The sequence below is a fragment of the Rhincodon typus genome, chromosome 10 (genome assembly GCF_021869965.1).
Source record: "Rhincodon typus isolate 14 chromosome 10, sRhiTyp1.1, whole genome shotgun sequence".
NCBI lineage: Eukaryota > Metazoa > Chordata > Chondrichthyes > Orectolobiformes > Rhincodontidae > Rhincodon > Rhincodon typus.
In genome coordinates, this window is record NC_063341.1 from 50,492,214 (window position 1) to 50,502,602 (window position 10,389).

Genomic DNA, 10,389 nt, shown 5'->3' on the forward strand with positions numbered 1-10,389 from the left:
GTCTCTCCTGTTGTTATTTCTCTGTTGCAGTTGTTATTGATGGGACTCTGCAGACAGAAGAAATCCTGTCATTTAAACAAGTTATTATAATACAACAGTCAGGGTAAACAATAATGTAACCAGAAATCAGTTGTATTTATGCAAATTACTACCTAGCTGAATGAGAACAAATGCTTCATATATATCAGAATGAATTTTAGCAAATGCCAATGAGAATGACATTTCACACTGATGATGGTGAAAGGGTAAACTGGGCACCAAAATGTACAACAGAACACAACACATTTCACTTGTGAAAACTGCTGTAGTAGCCTCTTATCGATACATAAAGGTGTGCTCTTGATTAGACAGACAGTATTGCACGTTGAAGTAACAGGAATGTGTGCAAGGGTCACCATATCTAAGAAAAGCAGGAAATAGCCAAGCTTCCATGACGATCAAATGATTCATAAACATGATTTATTGGGGAGGTGATGGTCCAGTGTCATTGCTATACTGTTAATCCAGAGACACACGTAATGTTCTGGGGACTTGGGTTCAAAACCCTACTATAACAGATGGTGGAATTTGAATTCACAAAAATCTGGAATTGGAAGTCTAAAGATGACTGTGAAACTATTGTCAATTGCTGGGGTGGAGGGGAGGAACAATTTAGTTCACTGATTCCTTCTAAGAAAAGGAACTGCCTTCGTTACCTTGTGTGACTCCAGGCCCACAGCAATGTGCTTGACCCTTAATTGGCCTAGGGATGGGTGATAACTGCCAACCCAGCCAGTGATGCCCACACCAACAGAAAAAGAATAAAGTAAATGACTGAAATCGTGATTGGTGCTTTCCAAGTCTTTCTTTTCCCTTTAAAAGAATGGAATGGAGCAGGAGTATGAAATGAGGAAAATTAGTCAGAAAAAGTATTTGAAGAATACACTTCATTTTGATGTTTTGTTGCAGTTTGAGGTGAATGTGGTTGTGTGGGCTTCAAACACAGAAGTCAGACTTAAGAATGAGTGACGACATTTGAGTTTGACTTGTTTATTTATAAGGGGATTCCTTTGATGTGAAATTACTTTGATCTCTTTCGTTGTGATTTAACCACAGAGGATATAGTCATTATTCATTGCAAAATTGGAGTTATACATCATCCATGAATTCACCTCTTACTGCTTTGAAGACCACTTATGTAACATTGTTTTCTCTCATCTTGGGGCAGAATTCCATGTTTTGTTAACTTGCATTGTGCTTTGGGGGTAAACAAGACTGCAGTGGTCAGTTTCCAGTCCATAGTGATTGTCCAAAACTGTCCACAAAATTGTTAGTGCTGAATATCAAAGTAAACCTTTCACAAGGGAAGGGGAATTGAAAATGACCCTCGATATCTCCATACACACTTCTGTGTATGTGTGATCTTCATAAGCAGCCCAGATGATTGTATCATCTGTGCCAGAGGTAAGATATTTAATGAGGGAAAAATGTCTACAAAACAATCCAGAGTTATTCAATGCAGTAGCTATGATTTTCCAAAAATTCCTTAGAATTTGGAACAGTCCCATCAGATGGGAAGTTAGCAAATGTTACACTGCTTTTTAAGAAAGGAAGGAGAGAGAAAACAAAGAACTGAAGTTCCATTAACCTAACATAGGTCATTGTAAAAATGCTATCTCATATGTTTAACTATATACAATTTTTTTTTATGAAACATGATTATTATGAATGAAAATCTATTATGAAGGTAGTCTTAGCACTTAGGAAAGAATATTAAAATTAGAATAAGTCAATGTGGTCTTACTAAAGGTAATTTTTAACTGGTAAATGCATTAGAGTTCTTTGAGGGCACAACCAATTGAATAGACGAAGGGGAACCAGTAAATGTAATATATTAGTATTTCAAAAAAATTGATAAGATACTGTGGAAAAGGTTAGTAAGGCAAGATAAGACCTTAAGAAATTGGAGGGAATGTATTGGCATGAATAGAGGATTCCCCTTAAGCATTGAATAGAAATTCACTATTATGAGATCATGTCCTTATTTCCATGCATTACTAGCTCAACTCAGCACATTTTTATGCCACTTCCAATTCTCATGTCACTCAGGAAATTAAACAATGCAGATTTCTGAAATGAAAGTCCAAGCGGGTACCTGGTGGCATCAACTCACCGATTGCTTATTCTGGCCTTCGTCCAAATCTGTCTTCACCACAACATCCCTGCATGCCCCATGGACATGGAACTCCTACACACTACATCCACACAAGTTCGCATCAGCAAACCACCAGCCTTGCCACATCATCATGGCTGCTCTCGGTCTGACTGTCATACACTGTAGCCCTTCAGGACTTTACCTTGAGGTTCGGGGACACCTACAACCTTCAGGGTTTGGGTGAAGATTTGTAGCTCAGGTGCTGGTTGTAGATGTTAGTGTGTTCACCGAGCTGGGAGGTTTGATAGCTGACGTTTCGTCCCCTTACTAGGTGACATCCTCAGTGCTGTGGAGCCTCCTGTGAAGCACTGTTATCTTGTGCCGGTTCGAATTTATATGGTCCGGTTTTTGCTGCAAATCATAGTTAATGTTTCGGGTCCAGTGACACTTCCTCAGAACAGTTTTTAACTAACCAAATGTATCTGACGTCAATTAGCTTTATTTCTTAATGATCACTCACTTTGTGCTTATGTTGGAGGTTGCCAACTAACGACTTCCATTGCTTTTTAGTGCAACAGGATGGGCAGGCAGCTTGTCATGGATGGGAACATGACAGACAAGGGGCTGGGTATGTTGCTGTGCAGCAATATGCGATGTCGATGTCACACCCGCAACAAATGTTGCAGAAAATAGCCTCTACGTCCTTTAAGCAAGTGATCGTGTCTGAAAGCCAAAGAGGAGCAATCCTTAGTGGCATCAAAGGTGACTGCTGTCAGGGCAGGAGGTGCAACCATATTCACTGAGGAACCCAACTGATTATACTACAGGGGTTTGACCATGGTCAGTCAGGTATTCGGTCCTATGAGAGTCTGGGTATCTGTGTCTTGTACTCCAGAAATTGGGCCATTGTTAGTCCTGCAGGTCAAGTGCAAGCAGTCTGGCAATTACAGATTTTCCAGTTTGGGTGCTGTGAAGACATCAGCCTATGAAATGGACTATACTTAGCCGGGGCTGCTCTGCCAAGCCATTCTGTGGGGTGGGCCATGGTCATGCATGGGGGTTTAGTCAATGATGGTCATTGAGCTTATCAGGAGGAAGTCCACAGAGTCCTGGGAAAGTTCTGATGAAGAGTCACTGGACACAAAATGTTAACTGTGCTTTCTTCCCACAGGTACTGTCAGACCTGCTGAGTTTTGCCGGCGGTTTCTGTTTTTTTAAAGTCTGGGCGAGTGTTCAATGGATTAGGTCACTCAGGGAATGATAACAGTGATAGGGACAATTCGAGCCAGAAGTGGGGAACTCATAGAGCACCAAAGGCCATGGGGTGATCCGGATAGGTGGTTTTTGCTGGTCACTATCATTTTGCCCTCTATATGGGGAGAGTGCATGGCCAACAAAGGCCTGGCAATCTGCAAAATCATGGTTTCTGGGACAAAAATAGGGATATTAATAGTTATATAAAGGGGCTGAACAGAATTAGAAGCTGCATAAAATGTCTTCAGGAACTTGGAACAACAACACAAAAGGGAACGTGAAATATAGGGCAGACATCCTGTATCTCAGCCAGGGCCTGCGATTATCACAAGAACACAAAATTGAAAATTTCCCATCTTTGCTCCAAAGTCAATTGCACAATAATGAAACATAAGTGCTGTCACTGTATGTGCTATATGTGGTGTAAGTAACTGTTTTTCTCTTAATCTGGAGTAAAATTTTTGAGTGTGAGACTGCTGGAGGCAATTGCATTCATCATGCATCCACTGATTCAGGAATGTCACCCAAATGGCATCAAATTACACTTTGTCCAAGAATGCACTTGAGTATATCATGACCATTACATTGTTTACCCTAACTGTTCCTTTGTCATGACAGCTAAGAATTGTAAGGAGACAAGCTAACTTAGAAGTGTTGACTAGGCATGGCTACCAAAGAAGAACAAACAACAAAACGATACAACTCAGGAAAAGCCTGCGCCGACACATTTTGCCCTTCCATATTAAAACTGTCTTCATTTACAGGCTCCATTTCCCACTTTTCCTTTCCTATTCATCTATTTGTCCAGGTGCTTTTCGAATGCTGCTATTGTGTCTGCTTTCACCACCTCCTCTGGCAGCGTGTTCATGGCACTCCACCCCATCCCCCCCACTTTGTGTGAAAGACATGCCTTGTACATCTCCTTTAAACTTTCCTCCTCGCACCTTGAACCTGTGTCCTCTAGTAATTGACCCCTCCACCCTGAAAATAAACCCTCATACTTTCCACTCTATCCATACTATTCGCAATCTTATAAACTTCTATCAGTTCACCCCTCAAACTCTTGCGTTCCAGTGAAAACAAATCTAGTCTATCCAAACAAAAACAAAAGTTGCTGGAAAAGCTCAGCAGGTCTGGCAACTTCTGTGAAGAGAAATCAGAGTTAATATTTCAGGTCTGGTGACCCTTCTTCAGAACTGATGGTAAAATGTCGGTTTACATGCAGAAGATAGGGGGGGGGGGGGGTGGGGAAGGGGTTCAGGTGTAAGTGATAGGTGGGGATAGAGCCAAGAGAGAAGAAGAACAGTTGCACAGACAAAGGATAGGATAATGATCTGGCTAGGAGGATGAATAGCTGTTAATGGAGACGGTTAGTGGCTAACAATACATAGTGTGTAATGACAAACAATGTGATAACAAGGCCTGGTGTGTGGCGTGGGGGCTAAGACATGGGAGAGTTCAGGCCATAAAATTAGTGAACTCGATACTGAGTCCGGAGGGCTGCAGTGTCTGTAAGTGGAAAATGAAGTGTTGCTTTTCCAGCTTGCACTGAGCTTGACTGGAACACTGTAACAAGCCTGAGACAGAGATGTTGGCCATGGAACAGGGTGGTGTTTTAAAGTGGCAGGTGACTGGATGCTCAGGGTCTTTTTTGCATGCTAACAAGAAACTTTTTCTGCATATAAACCAACATTTTCCTAGCCACAATCAGTTCTGAGGAAGGGTCACTGAATCTGAAACATTAACTCTGATTTCTCTTCACAGATGCTGTCAGACCTGCCGAACTTTTCCAGCAACTTCTGTTTTTGTTTCTGATTTACAGCATCTGCAGTTCTTTCAGTTTTTATCCAATCTGTCCAACCTTTCTTCATAGCTAAAATCTCCCATACCAGGCAACATCCTGGTAAACCTTTCCTGTGCCCTCTCCAAAGCATCCACATCCTTCTGGTGGTGACCAGAACTGTATGCAATATTCGAAGTGTGGCCTAACTAAAGTTCAATAAAGCTGCAGCATAACTTGTCTATCCTTATACTCAGTGCTCCTTGCAATGAAGGCAAGCAAACCATAGGCCTTTTTTACTACCTTATCTACCTGCGCTGCCAACTTCAGTGATCTGTGGACCTGCACGTCCATTACAGTGGCTTACTGGCAGAATTCTACTCCACTGTATACAATGAACACTTTTGTTGCCCAATGTGCCTTTAAATAAGGTGACATATTTACGGCTTCTTGCCTATGCATGGTATTAATCTCCTTGTGAAATCACCCTGCTATGGTGTCAGGGTATGAAATAAGGCTAAGTTGTAATTGATGTGAAGGTTCTGTAGTACCATAAAGAAATGGTATTCTCTTTCTGACGTTCCTCATAAATTATCTGCTCAAGCATTTGATATAGGCATTACCATGGCAGGAGTCTTTGAGGTATTGATTCAACTTCCAAGACAATATAGAAGGACAGAGTAATTACAACATTGTCAGCAAACCCAGAAGGTTTCTGCTGCACAGAAGGAGAAGAAGCAGCTGTAGATTCTCCGAGGCATGTGACTGAGAATGATGCAAACCTGCATCTAAGGGTCTCACTGTCATTTTCAACAGCTCTTGAAAAGACAGTTCAAGTGCAGGTAAGGATATCCTGGGCGATCATCATGGTACCACGTTGTATTCTGGGACAAAGTGTGTGCTTAGCATGCCTTGTTGCCAATCCCAACCTGACTCTGAGCTCTTATGCCAGCAGCTCATTTCAAGGAGTAATGGGGGTTTGTTTGGCATCTCCTAACCCTCAACCCACAAATGTATCCAGGAAGCAGCTGAAGCCGTTTTCTCCACAACACTGCTTTTCATATCCTTCTTCTGTGATGAGGAGAGACCAAAATCTCAGGCAGGGGTGTTTTCCACTACAGCTAGCTACTTCCAGGACTGTTGATTTGAGAGTACCCTATCACCAAACAGCAGAGTTCATCAACTGAAAAAGCTTCGCTTCCATTAATGTTCAAAATATATGTGACCATCAATGCCAGATAGTTGAGATATGCCTTCGATATCCTGGGATTTACTATAATGCTTACATGCTGGGCAACTCATTAATTCCCCACTTTCTTCCAAGGTCCTCAGGCTATACAGGGATGACAATGGGACATATGGGCTAATCCCTCCAAACATAGAGATGACACCTATATGAAACCCTCAGACTGATGCAGGTCAAAGATGCAATGCTGTGCGCACTACCACCATAGTGGAACAGATCATCAGTCTCCTTAAAATGCCTGGTCCACACTCTGAAGTTGATAAAGAGAGACTTTCCTGGATGCAAAGAATATGGATGTGTCAACTGCAGTCTTCTGAGGGTGAGAATGAGGATTAAGAAATTGACCAGATGAAATATCCAGGACAGCATGATGGAGCAATGAATCATGGAGAGTGAGAAGCCAGAGCAAGCCTAATTGAAATCTGCTTCCAGGATAAATGATGTGGATTTGGACTTCCTTTGTTTAACATTCTGTTGGTAATATTGGCAATCAGCCACTCATAAGTGCAAAGGACTTGTGGCCCTTGTTTTTGTTGTAATCCTGAATAAATGTATTCTGTGTAATTCTGAATAAATGTTTTATTATCTGTCTGATTATATGATAGCTTTGGGTGATCCCACTTTCTAGCAGCTACATATTAAATACCAAACTGTTAGAGGAAATGCAGCTAGCAGTGAGACGGTGCACTAACATTGCATGCTGCGAAGATTAGGTAGTTCTTGAGGTTTCAGCCATAACACAAAACCTGTGTGTTGTAACATGAAGTTTCTCTTGTTAGGCAGCAGGTGGAGAGGAATCCTGAGGCAATTTTCTTTTGATTTTCCCTCCATATTTGTGAATATTTCAGTGTGCATATTCATATATAATTAGTCCTCAAATACTTAAGAATCTTGTAGGACAATGCTAAATGTATGAGTGGCAATGCTTTGAGCAGCTTTCTGAACTTACATCGTCCCTCTCTCTTTTTCTAATAACAACCTAAATCAAAAAAGCTACCCTGCCACATCTTCCTACATTAATGTTGTAAAAAATGCATCTTTTTTACCTTGGATTATGGGCCAAAATTGGGTAAGGACTGTTTTCAACCAAGGACTGTGCAAAGAGTTGTTAGCACTTTTAAAAAGAGTTACTGAGAGTCATAGTGAGTTGTGTTTACACCAGTTCTCCAGACTGCAGCAGAAAAGCCTGTCTCTCTCTCTTTTTCTGTCTGTAGTGAACGGAAAGAAACCTAAAAGATAGCTAGCTACTCTCTCCCGCAATTTACTATAAGCTGTTGTCACTAACCAGTGATTGAAATACTGAATAATTAATATGTTTATTGCTCTGTGTATGTAGTAAAGAATTGAAAGGACTTCGAAAGTATAAGAGTTATGGAGATCAGAAGGACTTGGAAAGCAAAAGGGATGCTTCATTGAATGTTGAGAGCTGTGTTTCCACAGCACTTTTTACCTAGGTGCATTAGGATATAACAATTAGGTTTTAAAAACTATAATACTCATAATTCCAAGTGAGAGGCAGTTACCCAGAGATCCTGGAAACTACACAGAGGGCTTAGGAGGAGAACTTTGACTGTTGTTTTCAGTCTGTGCTGGGAAGTCATTTGAGACAGAAGCATGTATATAAAGCTTATAATCTGTGTATTAATGGAATATTTATCCTCTTATTTATCTCCATTTCTGTTGTTAATCAATTTTTATTTTGCATACTTATGTTTAATGAATGATCTCTTTAGAAACAAAAATAAAAGAAAACTCTCTCCAGCCAGGACTCTATGGGGGTTTGACTTTCTGGTATGAACATCAACTCCCTATCAATTGGGGAACTAGATCATAATAATTGGGTTTTGTCTGGGATCTTTGAATATAGTGACCACAGGTGGTGCTGAGGCAAAAAAACAGGTGTGTGGAAGGAGGTTTATTGCACAACATTTGAAGATGGTTTCCAACATTGCTAAGAGCTTTCTGGAAGTGGATGTCACAACTATGGATTGTTTAAAATCTTTGGCTCAGGCAAAACTGAGGGGTTTGGAAGTTAAACTGAAAGTAGAAGTTAAAGCAGGATCAATTACTTCAACTGATTGCATTAAATTTAGAATTGGAAGAGGGGAACCCCTGAAACTGGAGTTTCACAACTGGAATTCACTAAGATACAGTTAAAAATGAACAAAAGAACTGAACTTAGACAGAGACAAAGGGAAATAAAAAGATTGGAATTAAAGGAGAGAGAAAGAGTAAAACACAGGATAATAGGTAGGGAGACTGAATTAAGAAAACCTGAATTCCACAGGGAGAAGAAAGTTAGATAACATCAGTTAGGGAAAAAAAACTTATAGGTTATGAGCCCAGTGCTGGGAAATGGGATTAGGATAGTTAAATTGACATTTTTGACTGATGCAGATTTGATGGGCTGAAAGACTGTATGACTGCGTTGTATGAATTTTTAAAAACAATTTAAAGGATTTGGGCATTATTGGCAAAGCCAGCATTTATTGTCCATCCCTAATTACCCAGAGAGCAGTTAAGAGTCAACTACCTTTCCGCAGGTCTAGAGTCACACATTAGACCAGAGCAGGTAAGGATGACAGATTTCCATCCCTAAAGAACATCAATGAACTAGGGAGGTTTTTCCCCTAAAATGATTTCATTGTTAGACTCTTAATTCCAGACTTATTGAATTCAAATTCCACCACCTGCTATAGCAGGGATTTGAACCTGGATCCCCTGAACATTACCTGGGTCTCTGGATAATTCCACTAGGTCATTGTCTGCTCTTGAGGGAAGAAAGAGATAATAGCTCAGATGATGATTCTGATTCCAATGATGGATTTGATTGAATTAAGAGTCTATGTTTTGTTCATAAATTTAATGAGGATAGAGTCAAAAGATATTTTACGGCACTTGAGAAGACAGCCATACAAATGAAATGGCCAAAAGAGGTGTCGACCTTAATGTTGCAGGGAGTTTTGACAAGTACAGCTGTGGCAGCATATATGACTTTGACAGGAGAACAATCTGCAAAATATGAGACTGTCAAAGAGGAAATGCTTATGTGCTTGTGCCTGAAACTTGTCAATTGAAATTTAAGAATACAAGAAAGAAAAACCTAATCCAACATTTGTGGAATTTGCAAGGGAGAAAGAAATGTAGTCAGATCAGTAATTTCGATCACTCAAGCTAGAGAAAATAAATTGAGAATGTAAGGGAAATTATGATTATGGAAGAATTCAGAAATAGCATTCCTGTAACTTTGAAGAACTTATTTAGATGAGTGTCAAGTCCTCAAGGTCAGAGAAGCAGCCTTTACAGCAGATACCTATGATATTTCTCATAGACAATTACAAGTCTGACAATGGTCATATGACAATCCACAAGGAAATTAGGAGATGTAGAAAATTGGTGGATAGAACTGGAGCTTGTTTAAAAAAAACTGAAGAATATCAATGTAATAAAGGAGAAAGGCTAGAAGTGAAAAGTAGTGTAAAGAAATTAACATGCTTTCATTGTAATAAGAGTGGACATACCAAAGTAAATTGCTGGAAATCAAATGGGAGACGAGTTGCGTTAAGTGAATGTATAAGGACTTTTCAGAAAAGGAAACCACAGGAAGGGACATGGATACTAAAACTACAGCAGTCATACAAAGAGAACGTGCTGCCTTTGAATGTACTAAGAAAGAAGAGATGGACAGGATAGTTATGAAAATTATATGTCAGCAATTGACAAGAAAAAGCAGACCGACTTCACCAAGGTTATAGAGCAATCAGTGAAGATGAGAGACTGAAATATTACATAAATAACATGCTGGATTATTCACTCAGAGATAGTAAGAATTGCCGATGCTGGAGTCCGAGATAACAAGGTGTGGAGCTGGAGGAACACAGCAGGCCAGGCAGCATCAAAGCAGCAGGAAAGTTGACGTTTCAGGTCGGGACCCTTCTTCAGAAAAATGTATCCATCCATCCCTCCAAACCTTTC